General features: G+C 42.0%; 1 protein-coding gene across 1 annotated transcript in view; it reads right to left on the bottom strand.

Moving 5' to 3' along the window:
• TMEFF2 (transmembrane protein with EGF like and two follistatin like domains 2) overlaps positions 1-27,665 on the bottom strand; it is a gene marked incomplete at its 5' end in the record, with an annotated part of 236,898 nt that overhangs the window by 142,958 nt on the left and 66,275 nt on the right. The window lies entirely within an intron of this gene.

Below are 27,665 nucleotides of genomic sequence, written 5' to 3' on the forward strand. Positions count from 1 at the left end.
TTTCTTATTTACATATGTAAATATTGTATTTAATAAGGAATTATTGGATTTGTGTGTACGCTAAATTTATAGGTACACCCATTTTTAAACAATTTAAGAAAATCATGGTGACTTTACCTTAGGTGTTTAAGAATATCGCCTGCGCATTTCTCCATGTGAGAAGCTCCCTAAATGTTTATCACAAGCACACCTGCCATCCTGTGCACAGCATACTTTGCATAGGATTGCAAGTAAAGACATCTCACAATAGAGTTATGTGGCTTTAGTTGTAATTCAAGTTTCTTTCTTTCTTAATTCATGTATCATATCATTTTATCTACTTAGACGAAGCTTAAAAAGAGTATATACTCTTTAACATAGTCCCTTTTGAGCTCTGCTAACAGAATATATTGTTAGCTTGGATAGCAATCACCTGTCAATTCAGACAATAATTCACTCAAACATTTCAAACAGATTTTTCGATAAAACAGATATCTTCAATTGACCTACCATACACGCTTCCTTCCGAGAAATAAGCATATGACTAGTCATTTTTAACCTAACCAATGGACTAGACATTCACTGCAATGTTAAGTACTGCCTTTTGCCCTGTGGTGGGGCAGAAGGAGGGAGACAATGACAGGCCATCATGTCTCATCTGTACTTCACTGGGTGCTCTGTGACCTCCATTATTAGCATCTCTGAAGGTTTTTACATTTTTATTTCTACTGGATTACGCAAATCTCTCATTGAAGAAAGTATGTTCACATTCAGAGTTATATCAGCCTTAAAATCTTTTAAAGTAAGTGAAGAAAGTGTGAGGCTGGGTTTCTAGGTACATTACATGTGCTGTCACATTGAGACTTTACCAAAATGGTAATAACAGTCTCTGTTTAAACAAGAGCTTAGAGGAAAGGGAAGATGAAGAATAGAAAAGTCATAATCATTTGGCCAATGACAATTACATTTGCCTCAATTAACCAAAGATAGGGTGAAATGTGTATAATTCTGTGCTTTTATTTAACTAGTGGCCTGGTGTACGGAATTGGTGCACATTAAAAGGGAATTAATTAGAGGAAATATTTTAATATTGCTATTTGCCCTTTCTCAATAATAGAAGTATCAGAGATGAAAAAAAATTAGTAAAATATATATGAAAAATGTCCCTCCTGTCAGAGTCTGGGGCGTGCTGCGTGCACCTTGAAATCGTGTGAGACCCAGACCCAGCCAGCCCCACCCCCGTCAAGCCCCGCGGGCAGGGGGCGCAGCCTCAGGTGCCCCAGCCCCAGTTCCAGGGTGGGGGGGCGTGGCCTAAGGTCCCCCGGCCCCGGCACCAGGGCGCTAGGGCAGAGGGCTGGAGGGTGTGATGACCATTTGCATATTAGCCCTTTATTATATAGGATAGCATATGTCATCATTTGATAATGCTTTAGGGTAGGAAGTAGTCTCCAAAATAATAACCTTCACCTTGAATTTAACCACAAGAGCACAATAAAATAAAACCCTAACATATATTCTTTAAAAAACAAAGTGACTTTTTAACCTGGGAGAAGTGTCAAAGGTCACATTCTATCGAGCAAACACTCCCAATCCAAATCTCATCTGAATGGAACCCTGAACTCCCTGTGTGAAATCACTTTGCTTTTTTTCTATTTTATCTGTGTGTGATTTCAAAACTTTTTGGTCAATATACAACCAATGTTTCCAAATGAATGCATTTGCCTGCCATTCAGAATTGAAATAATTTGGTGTAAAAATTCTCCTTACCGGAGGAGACCGGTGCCACAGTGACAGTAGGCAGTCATGTCTTTAGGGAAACACGTTGCGTTTCCCTGTGGATGACTCCTGGTCAGACAGGAGGACTTCAGGAGCCAGGGAGAACCAAGGTTCTACCATGCTTCCCGGTTTTGTGTACCGCAGGGTAGCCGAGCCGGAGCTGGGGGCAGTCTGCGGCTCTTCTCTGAACGGGATGGTAAAAGTGAAGTTTGAGAAATAAAGACAAATTAGCTAAGTTGACAGTTCAATGCAACTGCAACTCGTGAGGACATTTTCTTTGGGTAAACAGCCATCCTACGAAGGGCAGCAGGACGGACTCTCTAGAGCCAGTCTCTGACAGCTGATCACCCATTACCTGTGTCAACCCTTAGTCAGGCCACCTTGACTGTTAAGCAGTGAACAAGAATATCGCTAATATTTTCTTGAGTCCTGATGCTTGTGGCATGTGTCAGCTATAGTACATGTGTATGTTGCTATGTTCTCTTTTCCCCATCCAAATAAATATTCACTTTTGTACCTAACTTTGTATGCTACCTTTTAAAATGTGACCTCAAAATGTTATAGGCTTGGATCCAACTTCAGTTATTATTATTTTACAGAGAAACCGAAACAAAACAGCGGAGTCCTGCAAGCTGGGCAGGGGGTTAGAAAGCTGTGTTCCTATGCGGATGCACCTGTGCTGAGTCACGCTGATGCCGCCTCCCGGCAGGACTGCAGGCTGCACCCCACGTCTGAGGATGCTCGCTTAGACATCTCTTCAAACGTGAACAGTGCACTCTCTCCTCACTAAATGTCAGCCAACCTCAAGAGAGGGGAAGAGGAATCCCGGGCCTATGAGAACGAGTATTATGTCAACACTCGGCACGGCACAGGCTCCGCAATTCCCAAGTTTTCTGCGTTTCAGGTTTCCTTGGACTAACATGGAAATGACGATGACTGCACAGAAAGCAGATAGTGTACTACCTGCCACGTACAAAGGCTCAATAAATGTAATTTAATTTAACTTTAGGGCAACTGATCTAAAAGATAAGAAGGCACTGGAGTGTTAAATAATAAAAGCATGTCAGGAGAAGTGTAGAAAGCACAGGACACACGCGTTGTTGAAGTAAGAGGTTATCATCCCATAAAAAGTAAAAACTAAACTAAAATCTCCGCTTTCTTCTCTTCTAGCTTTTAGCTAGCCAGTTGGCAATGGTGAGTCTGGAATGAAGGTCGTGCTTATGAGCTTATCACCGGTAGAGAGGTCATACATGCTTCTGTTAAAAAACAAGTTAAGTAGTGGCCTTCTATCTCACAACACATGACAAAGTTCCCACCATGGCCCCTCAGAATGTGCCCAGACCCCTCCTCATTTTCCACGTCCCTCCCCTCCCCCCCACCCCACCCCGCTCCAGCTGCACCCGCCTTCTTGTAGTCCTTGTGATAAGGCCTGGAATGCTTTGCCCCACTGTCTCCATGGCTCGCTCTCCCTCAGCTCTTTAAGTTTTTCTTTGAATGTCACCTTCCCAAGAAGGCTTTTCTTAAGGATCCCACTGCAACCTCTCGCTTACTGCTAAGATGAAGCTCGTTTTTCTCTGAGCATTCTGAGCTGTGGGCGACGCAGCCGGGCTACTGGAGTTCCCCCTAAGCCCTAGGATCACTTCTGTTCCTAAGCAATGGTTTAGAATAAAGATGGTCTCACTAATCCAAGATTGCAGCTGGTTGCCCACCAACTCAGACACTCATTTTTTTTTCTTCTGTTAACCATATTTATTACCCTACAACTCAATTTATCACTGAACATGGCCTTTCTGGATCTTACCTTTTCCTAAAACTCTGTTTTTTAATCGTTATTCTTGACCTCAAGGGACATCCTTTTTCTCAATGCCTGCATCCCCAAACAGGTGCCATTTTGGTCTGAATTTCCTTTCCTATGCCCATGGACCAGCTCAGATTCGCCAATCGGAAGTACACTCACCAATGACGTCATGGTTAGATTTCCTCCCATATCCTGTGCCACTTATGCTTGGGTTGCGGCCAGTGTGTGGACATCTTGGTTTTGGATTCACCGTCAAACATGTGTCCTAATCATTCCCTAGCATAGTTGGTCTTTGTCTTGCTTCCATTTCAGAACTGCAGCTCAGAAGGAGTCAGATCTACCTTTTGTACCTTGTCTGGTTCTTTTACCAATTAGTTACATATTAACACAACCCTAGCTGTGACTCAGTATCTAATCTTAATGACATAGAAGATTTTAAGGAGGCAGGTAGGTCTGCTCTCAACTCGTCAAGTCAACACCTAGTAGAGTGTTGTAATTATTTTATATGTTGAGTCAGGGGCCAGTTTGGTAGCAGTTGGAGATGGAGTCCATGGTGCCTTTGGTGAAAGTCAAATCAATGGTGGGGTTGTTAATGGAAAGAGAAGGAATATGAGAAATTCATGTCTTTACTTTATAAGCAGAGCTGCAGTAGTGATGAGGTGAGAACATGCTTGTTGTGTTTGAGGAAAGAACTGAGCGAACCAACAACAACAAAAAAGTGGTAGAGATAAAATCGGAGGTGTAGCAGAGGTTAGCTCATTATATTGTTGTGAAGCTCATTATAAGACCTTTGCTTTTCACTCTGAATGAAATGGAAAGCTATTGGGAGTTTTTAGTAGAGTGACACATTCTGACTTTTATTCATAAATGATCATTCTAGCTGCTCTGTTGGAAAGAGACTGTAGGAAAGCAACTGATAAAGAAAGGGAAAACATTAGAGACAAATAATGAGGGAGGGAGGAAGAGAGAGAGAGAGAGAGAGAGAGAGAGAGAGAGAGAGAGAGAGAGCGAGAGAGAGAGAGAGCGCGCGCGCGAGGGAGATGGTGACATGGTGACTTGGGTAAGGGTAGTAGCAGTAGGTGAGAAGTATACTTGGTGTATTTCATAGGTAGATTTTGACAACATTTACTGATGGATAAGTTGTGAACTTTGACAGAAAAGAAGAAGAAGAAGTTCAGGGTTCTGGGCAAGATTATAAAGATTTTGGTATGAACAACTGAAGAATGCTATTAAACACAGAAATGGGGAGAACAGTGTGGGTCAAATTTTCAGGAGATTCTCAGAATACTTTTCAGTTAGGTTACTTTTCTTTGAGTGAACACATAACCCACCGATATAAGAGATTTTACCTTAATGTCTGAAAATGTAGGTCAAATATTTAACCCTGCAAGCTCATTATATTGTATACTTTAACTCAGAGGTCCTCAAACTTTTTAAACAGGGGGCCAGTTCACTGTCCCTCAGACGGTTGGAGGGCCGGACTATAGTTTAAAAAAAAACTATGAACAAATTCCTATGCACACTGCACATATCTTATTTTGAAGTAAAAAAACAAAACGGCAAAAACACCCGCATGTGGCCCGCGGGCCGTAGTTTGAGGACGCCTGCTTTAACTGAATCTTCTAACTTATACTGTAATATAAAACCATTAAAATAGTAATTTAAAAAAAGCCAAAAAACCAGAAAGTGGTTATTGGCAAACATTTTAATGTAAAAAACCTGACAATTTAAAATCTCTTCAATTCGTATAGCATTCATCGTGGATAATTTAACTGGATGAATTAAAAATAATATAAATTATTCAACTGTAAGTGATTTAAAAGCAAACAGCACATTCATTTCATCATTTTATTTTTCTCAGAGCCTTTCATTAAAATTCAGCCTTCTGCAATTAACTGTCACAATTTTCTGGCCAATACATTCATTTCCTATCACACTCAGAGGAAATTATTTGAATTTTTAAAATCTTACGCTACATGTAGTTTATTGAACATTTCAAGTCTTGACAGTTTAATTCTATATTTGCGCTTTGAAAGGCAGTTCTTTTCGTTTTATCTGTCTTATTTCTTTAAGTTAGTTATAGGTAAAATTATAACCTTGACTGTTACCTATGTTAACTCAAGACAAGAAAATATATATGAATATTGTGAAGATATTTAACCTGGAAACTTTTCATTTATTGCAAAGGCTGCTTTTGGATTTTAGCACATGAATTATTACCAGAATCCTTTAAATATTCATAGGAAATCTAACTGATGTTGTAATGTCGAGCAACACACTCTTTGCATCTGACATATTCCCAAAGGACACCATTTTTCTTTTTTACCAAATTGTTTCAATGTTAATGAGAGAGAGAGGTGGGCTATATAGGTATTTCATGAAGTGTTCCTCAAGTGAACATACAGTTCAATGGTTTTTGTGTGTCTTCCCTTAAGTAGTATAATTCATTCTACAAGAAATAAAACCATTTACTGAACATGTCTATCAAATGGTAAGCCTGTATTTTAGGCAGCTGTTTTCCAAATATTGTAGGTAGAAATGATTGCAGTTGCTATTTTGTGGAGATGCTCCAGTTGGTAGGCACTGGGCAACAGACTTGACGCGTGCCATCTCATCTAGCCCTCACAACCACCCTTCAAAGAAGGTGCCTCTTTGTGTGGCCCAACATCCCCCAATGGCAAGTGGCAGGTGACAGTTTAGGCAGTGTGACTCCGGAACTGGAAAGCTTAAAGACAATGGCACGCTTCTTTAAGTCAGCTGGCATTTCTGGACTGGCAATATCGAGTCGCCATACTCCACATGCCCTTGTGTGTCAGGAAACAGCGGACTCGCACCATGTCTTCAGATATGTAGAAAATGTCAGACAGAAGAGAGCCTAAGCTATTACCTCCTTAATCCAGCTGATTTTCCTTGAGTGAGGACCTCATCTAATGTCTGCCAAGCAGAAGAACATTGTGGCACATCCCAAGTTTGAGGAATACTGAAGGAAATGCATTCTGAGTCAGAAACAGGGTGGCAAGGAAGTCACTATTAGGCTCTCTAAAACAGCGGTCGCCAACCTTTCGGACCTCACAGACCACCAGTGAGTCTGCAGACCACCAGTTGGCAACCGCTGCTCTGAAACACTCACCAAGATGAGCACAGAGATTAAATCACATGACGAAGGTTAAAGTGGTTTAGATATAGTGAAAAAGCAGTATTTGAAATGTCCAAGATTAGGGTTTACAGAGACACGGAAAAAAAATGCTAAGCATGTGTTGAGAACCATATTTATTGACCTAGAAAGACCATGACAAACTATTGTTAGGAAAACACAAACTCCAGACAAATATATGAACTATATGCCTTCAGGGGTGGGAACTGTGCCTTGACGTATGTGGGGTTTACCTTTGGTAATGCAGGTACAAGTGGTTTTACTGGTGTGGATTTGTGTCTCATTATTTCATAAGGTAAACATATGAATTGATAATAAAACCAAACTTACTATTTTAAGGAAATCACCATTTCACATTTCTTTCTGTCCTGAAACACGAACACTGCTAAGCTTGTATAAGTGCCAATGCTGAAGTAGAACTGCTGAGACTGTTAACATTTCCTATCCCAAGAAAACTGCCTCAATATGGCGGTAGTGTTACCTAGTCAAGGACTCACAAGCAACAAGGGAAATGAAGAGATCATTTTGTTGCTCAGCTTCTGTTCTCTCCCTCTCTAATTCTCCATGAAAGACAGAAACCATATGACTTATTCTTTAGGAATTAAAACACAATTTTTCTTGAATAATGTCATTATGAATATCTGTTATAAACTAAGTTCACTGATATTTGATGGATTAGTACAAAAGTTAAAACAAAGCTTTCATGCTTCTGGAATTGAGGGGGAAAAAAAGCAAATAGTTAGCCAGTCACCCAATATATGTGATAAATTATCTTAGCCAGCTCAGATAGGTCAACCTTGAAATTGATTTTCCTAGCAGGCGATTAACTACTCATTTCCACCAAAGGTCACTACTAACCTAGCCAGCAAGCTCAAAATGAGTAGTTTTGGTCAGATAAAGCTTGAATACAAAACAACAAAACGGGCTAGATCTAAACAATTCTTTGATCATAAGAACAATTTAAATTGCATGCCATACTCAAATGGGTTGTTCATATAATCTACCTCTATGAAGGACAGGACTTTATTTAAACATGAAAGCAATTTATTTTTGTAATAAAAATGAATGCTAGCATTCTCTAGACTAAAATATTTTTCCAGAACACTGTGCTATGCCTTATAACTTTTATTTTTAAGCACCCTTGAAAGGATATCAATGAGAAGAACTCTTAGACATTGTAGGTGGGGATATAAACCGATATAGCTGCTGTGACATATAGTTAGGCAATTCCATAAAAAGTTAACCTGAATTATTATATGACCTAGTGATTCCACTCTTTGGTATATACTGGGAAGTATTGAAAGCAGGGACTCAAACAGATACTTGTATACCAATGTTCATTGCAGTATTATTGTCCAAAGTCAAAAGGTATAAACAATCTGAGTATCCATCAACTAATGAATGAATAAACACAATGCAATATACTAGGATACACAGAGATGGAATATCATTCAGCTACACAAAAGCAAACTTCTGATACAAGCTACAATATAATGAACCTTTGAAAACATTATGCCATGTGCACTAAGCCAGACATAAAAAGTTCGATACTGTATGGTTCCAGATATATGGAATATCTAGAATAAGAAAATTCACAGAGACAGAAAGTAGATGAGAATTTCCCAATGGGAAGTTATTATTAACTAGAGGCCCGATGCATGGGATTCGTGCACTGGTGGGGGGCGTGGCCTACAGGGATCGGCCTGCTGTGGGAGCACGGCTCATCCTGGTCAGCCTAGTGGCTGTGGACCTGTCCTCTGAGCAGCACTCCCCCTTGTGGGAACACACTGACCACCAGGGGGCAGCTCCTGCATTGAGTGTCTGCCCCCTGGTGGTCAGTGCATGTCATAGCGACTGGTTGACTGGTTGTTCTGCCGTTCAGTCCCTGGGCTTTAATTATATAGGACAGTGATTTCGAACCTATGACACGCATGTCAGCACTGACACGTGTAGCCATTTCTGATGACACGCGGCCGCATGCCGAGGATGAAACATTCGCTGCTCCTGAGGATGAAACATTTGCGACTAGAGTCTTGGAGTTAGTTTTTTCCTCAAAGTGACACACTACCCAAGTTATGCTCAGTTTTTTGGCGAAGTTTGACACATCAAGCTCAAAAGGTTGCCCATCACTGATATAGGATGAGCAGTTTCTGTTTAGTGTGATGAAAAAGTTTTGAAAACAGAAGTGGTGATGGTTGCACACTATTGTGAATGTAATGAACACCACTGAATAGTACACTAAAAATGGTTAAAATGGGAAGTTTTATATATACACTAGAGGCCTGGTGCACGGATTCCTGCACATTGAAAGGAAATTAATTAGAAGAAATATTTTAGAGGCTGGGGAGGGACCACAGGAGATTGGCTGGCCAGGGAGGGACCGTAGGAGGGTTCCAGGGCATGTCTGGCCTGTCTCGCCCAGTCCCCATCCCGATCGGCTAGACCCCAGCAGCAAGCTAACCTACTGGTTGGAGAATCTGCCCCCTGGTGGTCAGTGCACATCATAGCAATTGGTCGAAGGGTCAAACACTTAGCATATTGGGCTTTTATATATAGAGATGTAATACATCAATGAGAGCTATGTGTAATAAATAATTAGTATGAGTCTATGTATTATCTTCTAATTTATGGGACCTAGATTGTGCTTTTAAAAAATCAATAGAGCCATATCAGTTCATTTATATTCAATCTACTACCAGCTAAATGCTGCAGATCCTTTTCTGCTATATTGACACATTGCTGGTTGCCACTTATTATCAATTTCCTATCCCCTCAAGATATTTTTTTTTCTTTAGTACATTGATCCTCATGGCATTTATTACTAACTACTTCTACATGACCAGGACATGTTAACCTTTTGCACTCGGATGTCGAGTGTGACTCAACACGGTTAGCATCGGTAGCAGCTCGTATGTCGAATTGTATTGAATGTATCAATAATTTGAAATATAAAAAAATCCAAATAAATAAGTTTGTATGAAAAGAAACTCCAGTTTTTTATTCTACTGCTGCGCTTTGTAAAATCTGGGGTATTTAAAAAATTAAATCCCGAGTAGAATAAAGGAATCGAGAAAAAAGCAAGCGAGTGCAAAGGGTTAAATTGCTAACCAACAATAAATGGTTGAGTTTTTAAGATGGTTCTGGATTTAATGAACACTTTCTTAATAATATTACTTCTTTATTGATAAGAAGAAGGGGAGAAGTGGACAGCTTCAAGACAGACTTTGAATGACAGGTACATGCTAACTGATGCTGGACTGCATATGGTGGGTAGGTCTGAGGGAGGGGCAAACACCACGATGACCTCTAGGTCTCTGGCTTGCAGAATTGAACTGAAATAGAAAACTCTGAAAAACCAGGTTGTGATGTGTGCAGTAAGTGTGTATGATGCTATATGGGAGAATAATTAATTTGATTTGGTGCATATCTACTTGTAGGTACTTTTAAAGCACTTCTGTGTTATACCTAAAGGTCATGTTGTGTAAGCAGTTACATTTCCAAGTTTGAACCTCAGAGAATTCTGTACTAGAGACATACATTAAGAAGCCATTAGGATACATCATGATAAACTCATAGGTAGGGGTGATATGACTTATGGGAAAATTTTAGAATAAGAAACAGAAATGAAAAGAAAGCAGAGAGAGAAGAAAAGAAGAGAATCTGTAACTGCCCATTGAGAATGCTAATACTTAATGTCTAAATTAGAAAGATGAATCTGCAGAAGAGACAAAGAAGTTGCTATCAGAGCCATAAAAAGAAATTAGGCCAGGCACGTTATGCATACTGAAGAAACAGAGTGTTTTCAAAAACTAAGAGATCAATGAAGTCATCTCCTCTAAGCAGTCAAGTTGAGGACTAAAAAATGTCCATTGGATTCCATGGCCCAGAAATCAATGGTAACACTATGGAGAGCAGTCTATGTGGCAAGATGAGGCAGGCAACCAAACTGAAGAGGGTTGAGAGGTGAATAGAAAGGGAAGTAGTAGAATTAGAGAACACAGACTATTCTAAACGGGAAAAAAGGAAGCTAGTATCTAAATGTGGAGGGAGATTTTAGCCGGTACCCTTCATTTTTAGAATAAAAATCCAACTGTACTTTTATCCTTCTTTTCTGTCTAAAAATCCCTTGCTTACCTCTTCCCATATTTTCCAGGATATATAGCACTTATCAAGTATTTACTATATGCTAAGTTGTTACAGAATTTTAAGACTTGTTGCAATTCTTAGATATCCTTTTTTTTTATTAAATTCATTTCTCATTCGTACTATCGCTTCTTTCTAACATAGCTGAGTCTGTTTTTTTAAAGATGCTTTGTCTGTAATTCTGCATATATGTAGCTTTTTGGGATAATAACTGAAAATATATATCCCATGTGTTTTAACTTGTTTTTCAATAATGCTGAAGGTTGTGTAAAAGCACTTAAAATGAATATTCCTTTATTTATTTATTTTTTTTATTCCTCACTGAGGACATGCTTAGAGAAACAATGATGTGAGAGACAGAAATAGATCGTGCTCCGACCAGGGATCAAACCCCAAACCGAGGTATGTGCCCTGATTGGGAGTTAAACCATTAACCTTTCCAGTGTATGGAGCGACGCTCAACCAACTGAGCCACTCTACCCAGGCATTGGTTCCTTTCAAAATGTTTAGGCTTATGCACTATTGAAAAAAATATTGACATTATAGCAAAAGCTAGAAAGATTATTTCAGTTCTATTATTCTTATTTCTATGAGTGATTATTATAAATAAAAAGATTAATAATTGGACAGTTTGAATAGATGAAGAAATCCTCCCCATGGCATTTTTCAGGTAAATTACAATGTCCTATAGAAAGATAAAACTTTTTAATACATTTTTTAATGTCTTGGTTATCATATTGTTAAAATGAAACCAAAGAACTAATCTACATGAATTAACACTAATTTTATAATTATAAAAATAAATGGATGCATAAACTATTAAACATATTTTTGTCTTTAGTATTCATTAAGAAATTCCCTCTCATAATAAAAATGATATTTAAGCATTTAATGGTATTTAATTACATTAAATCCAAACTGCTTAGATTATTTTGGATATATGTGATGGTAAATATAATTAGCATTGAAAATAAATATATTTTTCAATAAATTATAAACATAAAATGCACACGATACAAGTTCTAAACCAGCGATTTTAATATGGGCAATTGCTCAAATGTAGTTGACAGGCGTAGCTAACAGTGGCTGAGTACTGAGTATTCACCAGACACTTCATCTTATTGTTAAAGCTGCTAATGAGGGCAGCGTCACGACACACTGACAGCAACCGGAGCCGGGAGAAGGGCCCATCACTGACTAGCCGTCCAGCAGGGATTTGAACTTCGCTCTGTCCAACCCACTTCAAAGCTTGGCTCTTAATCTCTGCACCTGAATAACATCCACCACCCAAAGTGACGTGGGCTTCTACTTGGAATTACTCTTCTCCCCGAGGACAACACGGAATCAAGCCTGAGAAGTGTGTGTGTGTGCGTGTGTGTGTGTGTGAGTTAGCACTTAACCGATTCTGAGTGTGGGTATTCGTCACTAAAAAAACAAAAACTCCAAACAAATATCACACTCCTCAATGTGGAGAACATGACTAGAGCTATCCTAATTCAGAAGAGTCATATTGCTATGTGAAAATAAACTCATGGAATGCTACCTATTTTTACAGAAGGTAGTTTTAGTTCATCAGTATATTTAAAATTGAATCCTAACATATATTTGGAGTGAATAAAACAAAAAGTAAAAATATAATGATTTACTTGAGCTTAATTTAAAAATATACGTTGAATAAAGTAAATCACAGGACTTGCCTGATAAAATTCACGCTATTCAGTAAGGAAAATTAATGAATCAAACAACTGACTATATAGACAGTTCAGTTACTACATTTCACTAATAGAACGTTAAATGTTGATATTAGTCATTGGGTACAACCATAAAGGAAGTAATTTCGCAGCTTTTGTTGTTGATGTTAACAATCTGCACAGATTGACAAAACAGCAACGTGACTTTATTCAAAACATGACTAATTATATCTCAGAAGTGTTCCCTGGGAGCTGGTCTGAATCTGTGAGATTGATCTTTTAGAAATCTTTTAATATAAATGAAGGCTGTTGCCAGTCCCATGATGTAAGAAATGAAGGAGTCAATTTTCACTTGATCAAGTTTCTTAAAAATGTAAATCTCCGTGTAGCACATTATTAATGATTGCTGATAAAAATTTATATACCTTTTAAGCAAGTGATCAAATGTAAATGTCTATGCCTCATAGTCATTCAGAACAATGATATATTATTTCTACAGATATTGCTATTGAAAGAACATATTTTACCTTCATCATTTATCTAACAGCACCCTTTTAATAAATGCTACCTCAATATATTTCTAATAGATGTTTTGAGGCTAAACAAAAAGTCATTCTTTTTCTTAGCTCTGATATCTTTTAATTTTTAAAGCCACCTATTTTAAAAAAACAACAAATTAGACTTTCAAATGTGATTACCATTAGATGGGGCTATCAGATAATGGCTATAATCTGAGGTGGTAAAATATTGTTTCTTTTGAAAATCTTATAAAAGTGCAACACTCTTTCAAAATTATGAAAAGCTACATTTTATATAATTTTCATAAACTATGTTAGAACTTATTTGAGACCTATAATCAGTTCAACAGTAAGTAGACAAAATTATTTAATGTCAAATTGGCATATATTCATATAAACTAGTCATAAGGAAATTTAAAATACTAGTAACAGGTTAACTACTAAACAGAAGTGAAGGTTCTTGAAATGAAGGGATATGGCAAATTATTTAAAGAAAGCCATTCAGGTATGCTGAATACGTCAGAATACAAACAGAATATCCAAAAAGAATAAACAGTAAGTTAAAAAGCATTTAAGTATATGGAAGCTTCTTGATTTCTACTGACAAAATACTGACTTGGAATAAAACTAATCTACTTGAGAACAGTTTGTTATTCCTTTGTGATTTACACCTTTAAAAACTACAATCATGTTCAGTCTCCACTTTGTAAACTCAAGGATGTTCTCATCAAAATGGAAGGTTGTGCGGCAAGCATTTCAGACCGGAGATCGTTTTATAACCGATGTGTGCGCCAACAGGTGCCTCGGTCCTCCTCATCTGCAGGCCCGGGGACCGCCAGCCTCTGACAAGTTCTCTGATGACGGTGTTCCTGGCAGGCAACCACTTCGCAGCGATGACTCCGAACCACGCACTCCTCCACCAGAACAGCTCTCCGAGAAGCCAAGTTTCAACCCAGAAAACCCTCTGTCTTGAACAGATACTATATGGAAGTCAGAGTGGAACAAAACACGCTTCTCCTCCAACTCTGAAGAGCCCTACCCCCCCCCCCTCCCCCGTGCTCAGCGAGGCCTCCACCCAGGGTGAGGCCTGGGCAGGGAGAGACCCCTGCTGTGTAAGCCGCACTTGCTCCAGAAACTGGGAGGTACTCAGCACACCTGGATGGGGAGGCTGCTGCAGCTTTTAAAAACTCAGAACAATTTACTGCTCTTTCTTAAAAAGAAGATGAATTCCCTGAAGAGCAGGTTTCTTTATGTAGTGGGTTTAAAATGTTTATAAAGTAAATGCAATTGTTCAGATATCCTTTATGTTTGTTTCCATTTTTTTTTTTGCTTCCCAATTTTCATAACCCTTTATCCTGAAGATAATTCTCAGAAAATAATTCAAATACATCTTTAAAAACACACACATTTTTATTTTATATACTTTGCGAAGGTTCTTTAGGAAATATGTACACATACTGTGACAACATCACTTCTCAACTGGCGAAAATGTCTACACTTTAAGCCCAGATCTACTAAATGTGGAGGCCAGCAAACGTTTCCTGTGCGGTGCCACTCTACATATCTTAAGATCACGGGCCGAGAGGCAAAATCAAAGACAATCTGTAGGTACTTCTATGACAAGACAGAACCTACATTTCTACAATGTTTTAATGGATGAGATTAAAAAGATAATAAAAATTGAGTAGAGGTTTGTGTAATACAGATCAATGAGTGAAAAACGTAATTCTTCTTTGCAGGGGGATAGCGTTTGCTTAATGGAGTCCCCAAGTTAATGTTTTCCATCATCAAAACGCATTGCAGATGTCTTACTGCAATATGATTTTATATAGTACTTTTTTTCACGTCTTCTTCCCAGGGTAGGTAGTGCCAAACACGGATATAAATGCATGAGCGCATGGTTTTAATTGAGCATATGTATCGCTTAAAAAGAGTTTATAGTATTCTACTAGATCATTTTGATATTTGCCTTTTAGCTGGTCTTTAAGTTGGAGATTAATGACTTGCCATTGAAGGTGCCATTGAAGCTCCAAACTGCATGTTAATGCATTTGAAAAACGCAATTCCCTGTGCACTTGCACCCAGGCCTGAAGAGTGCGGTGGGTCTGCGGTTTGCGTTCAGAAAATACATCTCCTGCAGATCTGTGCGAGAAAGCAGACCTCACATCCCACGCTAACTTTGCGAGTCCAAACAGCTTGACCGTACGTGTGATCCAAGCAACTTCAGTTGTTCTTGAAATTACAGTCCTGTAAGTTTCGCCTGTAGACTCTGTTTGCCTTACAGTTTTCAGCTGAATTTATTAAGAAATAGCATCAACTCTGCAGTAGAAGCTAATTTCCAAAGCCAACTTGGCTTAAATCGGAGTGGCTGAGGGTCCCACTGGGCCCTGGCGGTGCAGGCTTTGGATCCGTTCTAAGGGATGCCAGAGGCAATTGTTCCATTGTCCCACAGCAACATTTATTGTTTTTTCATTTGCCTTGAACAAGACGCAGAGAACTCTTATAGTGTCCACTCACTCATGGCTGTCTTGAACAACCATTCGTCAAGGCCCTACATGCTATCTGTATTCTACAGGGTATCAGGGAACTAAAGACACAGTCTAGTGAAGGAAAGAGACATGTCAGCAGGCAATTCCAACTTAAGTACTAAAAGTGCACATATAAATGTCCCATAGGAACGAAGAGGATAAAAACAACTAATTGTGATTATCAGGTGCCTTAATTTGAAAGGAAATACCAGATGCAAAAAGATTTGGCCTTGATCATAAAGCACCAGCAGTGGTTTCTTAGGTAGAGAATTCAGGAAAGATGATTCTGGACAAAAAGACCATTTTACTGTATTTATAGACGAGAGGTCTGGTGCACGAATTCGTGCACCAGTGGGGTCCCTCGGCCTGGCCTGCGGGATTGGGCCAAAACTGGCTCTGACATTCCCCGAGGGGTCCCGGATTGTGAGAGGGCGCAGGCCAGGCCGAGGGACCCCACTGGTGCATGATCAGGGCCGTGGAGGAATGCGGGAGGTTGGCCAGCCAGGGAGGGATTGCGGGAAGGCTCCAGGGAGTATCCAGCCCACCTCACTCAGTCCCGATTGGCTGGACCCCAGCAGCAAGATAACCTACTGGTCAGAGCCTCTGCCCCCTGGTGGTCAGTGCATGTCGTAGCGAGCAGTTGAGCTGCCTTAGCATATCATTAGCATATTATGCTTTGATTGGTTGAACGGACGGACGGATGACCAGACACTTAGCATATTAGGCTTTTATTATATAGGATCATCCTGTGTCCAGAGAAATGAGAGCCAGTGAAAGCAATGTTGGAAGGAAGGAGGGGAAAGAAGGTGGCGGAAGAAGATGGCGGAAGGAGGTGGCTGGAGGGGCTAAACAGGGCCAGACCATGGCGGCCTTGGAACCAGGGCTTCACCAGCTTTAATGCGCAGACAAATCACCTGGACAGTCTGTTGGACAAAATGCAACTTCCTTCCCGTTCCGCTAGAGGGGTCTCCATCCGGCATCTCTAACCAGCTCCCGGGGGTGGGGATGCCACTGGCTGGAGGACCTCCCTGGAATAGCGAGACTCTACCCATCTCTAAGGATGTTAGCTCTCTTCCCTCTCCCGGTAGTGAATTCAATGCTATTGACATGTTGAGCAGAGAAGTGACACATCCAATTGTGGAACATCAAAGGTAAAGCTGTAGCTCCAGGGAGGGTGGACTACATGTAAGCAAGAGCGAGGAGAGGGAAGAGCTGCTGAGCGGAGCTTGTTCAGAGGAGAAGCGCTACAGGAAGCTTACGTAAGTTTACCAAACCTGCAGTAAGCAGCGATAATGATGCTAACGTGGTGAAAAACATGCAACAGGTGAATATGCAAATTATATGGAAAGGCTGGATAGGGAGAGTGAAGCAGCAATAGCTCTGTTCCCTAAAAAATATGCAAGAGGCAGCCATAATAAAACCTGGCCCTGCTCCACGCACACCCCTGCACTCTCCAGCGAAAAAGCAAGGACAGAATTTGCTTTCCTTAGTGCTAAAAAAAAAATCCTTCGTAACAGGCCTCATTCCAACAGGAAATATACAAGAGCAATATTGTGGTGTATAATAGCTAACCTCCACTCCGCTGAAACTGATGTCAGAGGAATTTAGCGGCTGCCAATGTAGGAGCTTTATCTGAAGGCTCCAGAAATAAAGTCAGATGGTAAGTTGTGTGGGTTTTCCTAGGAGGGACAGGCATTTCTCCTTCTGGAGTGGTGTAGGCCTGCCAAAGACTGTGTCATTTTTATGATCCTTTTAATACAGTTCATGGTACTGCCATGTATGGTTTCTGCAGTGGTCGACAGGCAATGAAATCAAGTGTATTTATGAAATTAGTGGCTTGCATCTGCTTGGTTCAAAGACTAATTTAAAGTAGAACAATGAGATTAGGGGATTACCTATATGGAATGGATGTGCATATGAACACTACATAGAAATAAAAATATCCTTTATTTTATATGCCTTTTAAAGAATGCTATGTGGCTCAGTGGTTGAGCATCAACCTATGAACCAGGAGGTCACAGTTGATTCTCTGTAAGGGCACATGCCTAGGTTGCAGGCTTGATCGCCAGTAGGGGGCATGCAGGAAGCAGCCAATCAATGATTCTCTCTTATCATTGATATTTTTTATCTCTCCATCTCACTTCCTCCCTGAAATAAATAAAAATATATTTTAAAAAAATAAAAGAATGCTATCAGGTAGCAATAGATTGATAGAACTTTATGATTGCCTTATTCCATGTGATTTAGTCATTTATAAATACAAAAAAAAACCCCACAAATTAAGGCATTTCCATTATTTTAAGATGTATATGGAATAACAAGGCACACGGATTGGGTTCTGAGCTTTATTGCAGCCATGTAACAGACAAATCTATTTATGACTATTCCAGGTGGATGTTGAAACAATTTCTCCTTCACACCAAGTGAGAGAAAAATGAGTTAAGCCACCATACAGTTGCATGTGACACTGTATGAAGGGAAACATGACGTGTCAGCCTTTGACCAGTTACTGTAGGTGGTTCCTGATGTGCGTGCTGCTGTCTACTAGGCCCGCTGAAGGTGCGTCTTTAGTGTGTTTACCGAGGCAGTAATTGTGACGTCCGCCGGCATCTGTACTTCCCATTTACTCATCTTGTGCTGAACTTCTGGTGTGATGTGCTACTTTATTCCCTCTTATTTGTTTTGATAAAGGTACAGCTTTTTCTAGAGTCAAAAATTGAGGTAATTTCTCCAGGTTTAAGGAAACAGCATTGAAATTGAGTGAGTCATGGGATGTCAACAACGCTCTGAAGTTTGAAAGCATGACGTGCAACGTGTGCACAGCCTTGCTTCCCCTAGTGCAGTGGTCGGCAAACTCATTAGTCAGCAGAGCCAAATATCAACAGGACAACGACTGAAATTTCTTTTGAGAGCCACATTTTTTAAACTTAAACTATATAGGTAGGTACATTGTTATTAACTTAATTAGGGTCCTCCTAAGCTGGCCTGTGCTAAAAACTCAAGGGGCCAAAGAGCCGCATGTGGCTCGTGAGCCACAGTTTGCCGACCACTGCCCTAGTGGAGTCCGTGACGACAGGCAGAGCTTGTACAGCAAACCACGTGACCAGCATTAGGGGGACGACTGGGAGATGTATTATACCTGCTATTAGGAAATAAGAGTTGGAAATTGACCTTGCTACCTTGGCACTGATTTTCTACTCCACCACGACCAGGGAATCCTTAATGCAAGGTTTCGACGTCTATATCAACTGCTATTCTCCACTAAAACGTATTCTCTTAAAATCAATATTCCTGTTTATAAACTAGTTCTCTGAGTTATTACAACACACGATGATGTTTAGAACAAGCTAATGGTCAAAAGCATGTTAACCGATTTTCCTATTTGGAAAAAAAATGTGTGCGGATAGCGGCCTTTTATTCAAGATCGAGTTGGTTCATTTGTCGGCTGATTTAATTTTGACTCAGAAGGCTTATGAGAAATAAGAAAACGTGTGACTGTTGAAGTCATTCCTCTCTGTTGTGACATTCTGTTCTTTCATTCCATCACCGCCACGAGTTTGCCAACCGGCACTGACAGGAGTGAGAAACCACTGAAAATTGTGACTTCGGTGGGCGCTGCCTGCCAAGAGCGGATCGGCGGCTCCTCTGAGTGCACCGTCCACTCCCTCCTGCCAGAACTCTCCCAGCCCAAGGGCTGCTGGGGGATACATCTCCCCGGCAGCACCTGAGTTCCATCACCTGACCTCCAGCACTTGGAGAGCAACATGCACGAATGCAATCATGAAAACGAATGTCTAGTCTGCAGATTGGAGGGGGTGCGGGGGGCAGGACCACAGGGAAAAGTGCTCACACTCTCTTCTGTGTTGGCTTCCTCTGCGCTGATTTATCCATCTCTTTCTCAGCGCCCCCGGCTCAGCAGTTATAACCTGAGAATGCAGTCAAGCTTTTCCCTGTTGAAGACCTTCTAATGGGGGCTCCCGGGGTCACCTGACAGGGGGCTGGCTGAAATGATGAGTGCCACCTCCTTTCTTCCGTGGATCTAGAGGCTCCGCGCCTTGCCGGGTCCAAGGAAGACCCTTGAGAAGAATGTCTGGATCCCCGACAGAGTCGTGAAACTGTCAGGATCTTCTGGATGGATACGATCGGCGAGTTTTGCAAATGTATTCAGCCAACCTCAGAGAAGCAGACTGAACACTTATAAAAATGTTCAGATGACAGAAAACACAAATAAGCAGAAGATGGGCTTCTTGGCTGACACTTGGCAAATGGAATTTAAACATGGAGGGATAGAAGAATCATTCATATTGATCATAAACCTAAGAGGGAACACAGATACATTCTTCCAGCATTTCAAACTCTGTCACAAGTCCTGGGTGCCTCCTCATTTCTCATTATCCAAAAAGCACATTGCCCAACAAGCACATTCCTTTTGAAGACTCGATTAGTCAATCTAGATCTGTGTCGCCTCTTGCAAATAGCGCTGTTTTTACTTCTCACTTGTATGTCAAGAATGAACTCTTCCTTACTAGCTACTAATGCCTTGTAGCCTCTGCAAAGCTGCCACCACCAAACTGCTCTTAAGAGAATCATTAGTTAACTGGGAAGACACACTATGAAAGAGCCGGTGCCATTCATGGTCCCAAACAAAATCACCTGCATGACATTGGATAGCGCAGACTATTTTTTCTGTTTTCTCACTTGGAAGGATAAACATTTGGAAACCAGTGTGCATCAAAGGTTTATAAAATGCACCTCCTTGTCTAACGGAGTATTATTTTAAACTACAGATCAATCAAAGAACTTGTATGCACACATGCATAACTCATAGGCACAGAAAATACGGTGGTGGAGGCCTGGGGTGGGGGTGAGCTAGAAGGGGTCAATGGGAGAAAAAAGGGGACATCTGTAATACTGTCAGCAATAAAGATTTAAAATAATAAATAAATAAATAAATAAATAAATTAGAAGTCATGTCTTAAAATATATGTAGTAGAGAGGAGACATGCAAATAGGTAAAACAGATAAAATTCTCAAACTAATATATAAGAAAAATCCTCTGAGTTAAAAATATATTCACTATAGCGCTAATAAAAAAGCATACCTCATTATTTTTAAAACAAATACTACAGAAATATAAAGGTTCGTGTATTATAATCTACTTTATATTGCACCAAGTTTCTATTAGACATCTTTTTAAAGGATTAATTTTCAAAGTCACCAAGAATACTCTTAAATTTAAAGTATGCTAACAATTTCATTTAAGGTCAGAGAGAAGTAAAATATTTTAGAGAAAGTAAGTTTAATACAATCTAGTTAAAAAAAATAGCAGTACATGGACATATCTACTAAAATCCAGATGTAAATTGAAAAATTCAGTCGATTATTCACGTTTAAAAAGAAGTAATACTTTTGTTTTTCCACCAAACAAACAAGAAAGGTGAGGTATTTGTAAACATTTCCTGAAATACTTTTTAATCTGCATTCCTTACATCTACTTGAATATTACTTTACACATAAAGCAAGAACTGCCTATGCTGTGCTAATGAATTAGGTGACGGGGAAAGTAGAATCTGAATAACTTACCGATTCTTTTCTAGGGAAACGTCCCCACGTGCGAATGCATCAGCCCCGTCTCTACGGCAGGTGGGCAACAGAGCAAGCCCTACACAGGACCAGGCGTCCCACCTCCAGGCAAGGACGTGCAGGAAGGTCTGTCTGCTCTCTCCCGGGACACAGGGGCCGGGTGCGGCTGAGAGCAACAGGCGGTGAAGGGGAGCCGCTGTCCCCCACGGTGGCCCTGGCTGCCTCTCGGGGCCCTGGACGTGCGGCCCGGCTGGTTCCCCGCCAGCAGAAAAGAAGGCACGCTGGCAAGGAGGTGAGAGAAAGGACTCGCCCTCACTGCACCAACTGGCGCTTTACACTCAGGGCCTTGCTGCCTTCTCACAGTCGTGTGGGGGAAACTGAGGCTCCGAGGCGCTGGGTGACTTCTCCGGAGGAGAACCCTGCCCTGCGGGGCGAGACTCCCAACCTGGGCTCCTTCTCCACGGGGAGCGCCCGCTGTCGCTGTCGGAGAGGCCCCTCCCTCTGCAGGCCGCGCGTTCATTTCCTGCTGGAGTTTTATTTCTTCCCACAACAGCCCGGCCGGCGAGGCTCAGGGGTGAGCGTGGACCTATGAACCAGGCGGTCACGGCTATGAACCAGGAGGTCACGGCTATGAACCAGGCGGTCACGGCTATGAACCAGGAGGTCACGGCTATGAACCAGGCGGTCACGGCTATGAACCAGGAGGTCACGGCTATGAACCAGGAGGTCACGGCTATGAACCAGGAGGTCACGGCTATGAACCGGGAGGTCACGGCTATGAACCAGGAGGTCACGGCTCTGAACCAGGAGGTCACGGCTATGAACCAGGAGGTCACGGCTCTGAACCAGGAGGTCACGGCTATGAACCAGGAGGTCACGGCTATGGACCAGAAGATCACGGCTATGGACCAGGAGGTCACGGCTATGGACCAGAAGATCACGGCTATGAACCAGGAGGTCACGGCTATGGACCAGAAGATCACGGCTATGGACCAGGAGGTCACGGCTATGAACCAGGAGGTCACGGCTATGGACCAGAAGATCACGGCTATGAACCAGGAGGTCACGGCTATGAACCAGGAGGTCACAGCTATGAACCAGGAGGTCACGGCTATGAACCAGGAGGTCACGGCTATGAACCAGGAGGTCACGGCTATGAACTAGAAGATCACGGCTATGGACCAGGAGGTCACGGCTATGAACCAGGAGGTCACGGCTATGAACCAGGAGGTCACGGCTATGGACCAGAAGATCACGGCTATGGACCAGAAGATCACGGCTATGAACCAGGAGGTCACGGCCATGAACCAGGAGGTCACGGCTATGAACCAGAAGATCACGGCTATGGACCAGAAGATCACGGCTATGAACCAGGAGGTCACGGCTATGAACCAGGAGGTCACGGCTATGAACCAGAAGATCACGGCTATGAACCAGAAGATCACGGCTATGAACCAGGAGGTCACGGCTATGGACCAGAAGATCACGGCTATGAACCAGGAGGTCACGGCTATGAACCAGGAGGTCACGGCTATGAACCAGGAGGTCACGGCTATGAACCAGGAGGTCACGGCTATGAACCAGGAGGTCACGGCTATGAACCAGGAGGTCACGGCTATGAACCAGGAGGTCACAGTTATAAACCAGGAGGTCACGGCTATGAACCAGGCGGTCACGGCTATGAACCAGGAGGTCACGGCTATGAACCAGGAGGTCACGGTTCCATTCCCGGTCTGGGCACATGTGATTCTCTCTCACTGATGTTTCTCTCCCTCCCTCTTCTCCCTTCCTATCTGAAATCAATAAAAAAATATTTTTCAAAAGCTGGCTATGGAAATATTTAAAATAAATAAATATAGGAGTAATTATTTTTGGGGGGGGGGTTGAACTTTGCTGTTTTCCTAGATAATGTAGAACCCCGTGTTGAGTGATGCGTGTGTCAGCGGAGACCCTGACTGGCCACTAGCATGTGAGTACACGGATGCGATCATTCGGGTCAGGCGACTTCCCTCCCTCCGCCCGGCTCCCCGCTCGGTCCTGCAGGAGCCCGGGCCCTGCTGGCACCAGGGGCGCCTGGGACCCGTTCCGAGCGACCCGCTCTCAGCGAGGAGGCAAGCTGTCACTCAGCAGGCTGCCATTCTGTCAGTGCTTCAGAGAGCCACACACGGACTGGGCAGACAGCACATGACGGGCCAGGACACCTCCCCTGCCCGGTCACAGCTGCCCCTTGCGGGTCCCACTGTCCTGAGAACGTCTGCCCTGCGGTCTGTGCGAGCGCTCCCCTGCCTCTCCCCTAACCCGTCCTTCCCAACTCCAAAATGTACAAATTACTCGTGGGGGAACACTAAATCAACGATGCGGCCTTCTGTTGGTGGAAACTAGATTCCAAGTCCCTGTGTTTGTTTTGGAACAGGCATCGGCTGGCTGGCACGGGACAGTTATTTGGGGCAAATGTTGAAACATGTGCTCCCAGGGCGAGACGAGAGCAGAGTTGACGGTGTCTAAAGTCGAAAATGGAGCCACACGATTTTGTCATTTTAATCAGTTTTACATTAATTGAAAAAGCCAAGCTTCTCCACGTAAGCCCTAGATGTGCCAATTCAAGAAAACCTGGGCATTTTACGTAACACTCTCTTTATATTTGTATGTTGTTCTTCCTCTTAATAGTGAGTCTGACCTTAGCAAAAGTCCTTCGAACTACAAAAAGAGACCCAACGTACACTTCTCAACCTCCTAATCTTCCTTTTAACAATGATGGCACATGCACATACTCTTTGGCAACCCCATGACTGAAAGTTTAGAGATATGTAGGCCTGAGCTATTTTGTAGTATTTCTTAGCACAAAGCTACACAACTCTACTGTGTGGCATAGTGGTATGATTTATTTTTCCAACCTTGATTTGCCACTGCAACCTTCAATTTCAGATCATTGAAGTTGTCAGTCTTTTCTATAAGTTTAGCTTTTCATTAATTAAATTTAAGTCCAAATAAATTGCATCTGTCACAAGCGATTTGTCATTTTATATAAAGCCTATTTTCAAAAAGCTAAAAATACTATTTTTATTCAATGTCTATATATATTTCTCATTTTCCTAAACAACTCCATTTTTAAAATATTTAAAAACTGATATATGAAGTAGCAACTCAGCATTAGCATAATGTAATATCCTTAGTTGTAACTCAGATTACTAACAAATATTCTAATAAACCACTTTAACTTTCAAGTTTACTTTTAACGTCCCCTACTCTAAACACACCCAGATGGGTGCTCCTTTAAAATTCTTGTACAATCAGACATCATCTTCCGACGCGAGGAAGGAGGTGCTAAAAGTGAATGCTTGAATTTGCAGATAGAAAATTAACCTCCGAACAGGTTTGCCCTGGCGGCCTCATCTCAAGAGGAAAGTAGAGAAACGGCGAACCTTTCCGTTCCTGGGCAGCGCCGTGCTAACAGGAAGGAAGGCTGGGGAGTCAGCATTCGTGAGGCCGCAGGAGTTTGAACATGCCAGGAGCTCGTCAGGTACCACACGCTCCTTCCTTCCTGGCATGTATGAAGTCTGAAGCGCTCAGAGATCGACTCTGAGAACACACCTGTTTCCAACATGAGGCAAACCCTGGTTCTGGGCTGCCCAGCAGCTCCCCATGCGAAAGGCGCGGGCGACGGTGTCCCAGGGGCTGCTGCTCGCAGAAGATGCATTTCCATTGCAAGTGCGGCGGCAGCTCCTCTGGGCGCCCAGGAGGCGGTGCCACCCCCCGGTGGGCGCAGACCAGGCTTCTGGGTGGTTTGGGGTCTGATGTGAACTGCCACATGTACCTCTCCACAGTATTTCTGCGGGGACGCTCCTGGATGCTCCATCGGAGTGCGCTAAGCACGGAGTAATGCTGGCATGTTCCGGCCTGGGGCTCCCAGATGAGGCATTTCAGCGCTGGTGCCAGTTCATATTCCCACATGCCTGCCCAGGTGACCTGCACAGAATCCTAGGATCCTCAGGCAGGCCTTAGAATTGGCTCCTTGAGAGTTCCCTAATCGTTTATTCTGGGTCGATTTTTTTTTTAAATGTCTAACAATTCTCTCAGTAGGTACCTCTAGCCATCTTGAAAATATAACCCAGTGGAGAATTTGAAAGAGAAGAAAATGAAATATCCTGACACTTTCTACCAGCATGTTAAAAAATAGAAGGAAATAAGTAGATTTATCCTCAGATAACTAGCATCCTTCTGGCCAAGGAGTAGGTGGTTCCTGGGTTATCCGAGGGAAAAGGACGCATTTGGAAGAAAACATTTTAATACCTTAGCTCTGTCACCCTGAAAAATCCTACATGCAAGATTCTGAAGACCTCATGTTTGTTCTTACATTTCAGTTTTAAGATGCATCCTGATTTTTTAAATGTTAGCCTCCACAATTTGAAGTTTAGACCATAATTTTAAAGAGTTTTCACATAATTTAAGAAGTATTTTTCACTTTTTTAAAATAAATAGGAATCTACTAATTAAACTCAGTATTTCATGACCTATTAATTCAGCAGTTATTATAATCCATCTTTAATTGGATTAGCTATAATTACAACTAAATTGCTCTCTGAATCATAAAAGGTTAAGTACAAGTAATTTTCCATTTAAAGACTTAAGTATGAAGGAACAGATACTTCATCCTAAGGTTAACTGCTAAGCCTTTTCTCCTGTTTTCACGAAACTGGCTTCCTTACCTCTTGCTTTTCTGATTCATAAAACCTCTCAACTCTCCAGCTATGAAGGCAGTCCAGTTACAGTAACACTGGCAGCTGTGAATATGCCTGTACAGCCAACGGGTTCCCTTGGAGGTTTGGAAACACCACTGCTGGCCCAGAAATAACGCCAGTGGTCTCCGTGGTTGTGGTGTGGTTCATGGCTCGGGCATGTTAGTGTAAGCACTTAGTAGCTGTGGAGGGAGATGCAGAGTCAAAAGATGGAGAGGAGGAGGCTGTGCAACCCCTCAGTATCCCTGGAAGCATCCTGGCCCTGGTAGCAATGCTCCACAGAGAAAAGCAGAACACCCTGCTGATGAAGAAGGTGATGAGGAAGGTCATGGTGATGGAGATGATGAGGATTTTGATGAGGAGGAAGCTGAAGAGAAAGCTCCAGTATAGAAATCTGTAGGAGATGCTCCAGCCAAAAATTCACAAAAAATCAAACCAGAATGGGAAAGACTCAAAACCGTCAACCCCAAGATCAAAAGGTCAGAATCCTTCAAAAAACAGGAAAACACCTCGAACACCGAAAGGACCTCGTTCTGTACAAGACATGAAAGCACAAATGCAAGAAATAAAGCTCCCTGGGTAATCCTGGCACTATGGGTAAATTAAGCACAAAGACGGGGGAGGAGGAAAAGGAGAGACGAGGGCCATACTGAGTCTCAACAACCCGACTGCCATCTTCTACTTTAACCTCAATCCCCTTTCCTGACTGCCCCACCCACGACCCCCTCCGGCAGGAAGAAACCTCACCTGGACCTCCTAAAGCACTAGTTTCTCTGACTGCCCGATGACTGCACCTTCTACTGTGCTTTCTACTCGTGCATTGGCCTCACCTCTTTGACCATGTTTCAAACACCTTTGTATCGCCCTGGTTTCTCAATAAATATTTGAATGAATTTAAAAAAGTCAATAGAAAAGGCAGGAACATTCTCCTCTGTGGTAAGAGGATGTACATTTGCTTATAAACCTGTGATGTGGAAAGGCAGTATCTGAGCCAACCTGCGTGCTAAGGGCTGACACTCTGCATGGATGTTTTACAGTTGTTGTTCTCAAACTTCCGTGGCAGGACAGTTCCCTGAGGGCTGACTGACACACAGGCAGCTGAGACCCACCTCCCGAGTTTCTGATACTGTAGGTCCGGCTGAGGTTTAGAGTCCACATGTCTAACAAGCACTTGTATGACACGGATGCTTTATTACACAAATCACACAAGTGTTAAACGAGGCAACCTACTGGAAATTCCACCACCTGGACATTTACTAGAAAACCCTTTCTCCACGAAGGAGCATCTGAAAACGGTGCTGTCTGCTGAAACAGCACTCCTCGGGTGAAAATAAGACAATGAAGGGAGTTTCTAGTCCTGATTTTTATTTTTATTTTTTTTTTTTACCAGCAAAGAGGAGCTTATCCCTGAACCTGAAATAATGGAAACGTTTAGGGCAGTGATGGGCAACCTTTTGAGCTTGGTGTGTCAAACTTCGCCCAAAAACTGAGCATAACTCGGGCAGTGTGTCACTTTGAGGAAAAAACATTATTTTGCAAATGTTTCATCCTCGGCATGCGGCCACCTCAGCGGCCGCGTGTCATCAGAAATGGCTACGCGTGTCAGTGCTGACACACGTGTCATAGGTTTGCCATCACTGGTTTAGGGAAAGCATCCATGACATTTTAGCAGTTGAGAAAAGGCTACTAAAGCATACCCAAGTTTATAAGAAATTATATAAAAAAAACAATTTAAGAGGCAATAGCTGTCATAGTCCCC

This window comes from Cnephaeus nilssonii (assembly GCF_951640355.1).
Source record: "Cnephaeus nilssonii genome assembly, chromosome: 10".
NCBI lineage: Eukaryota > Metazoa > Chordata > Mammalia > Chiroptera > Vespertilionidae > Cnephaeus > Cnephaeus nilssonii.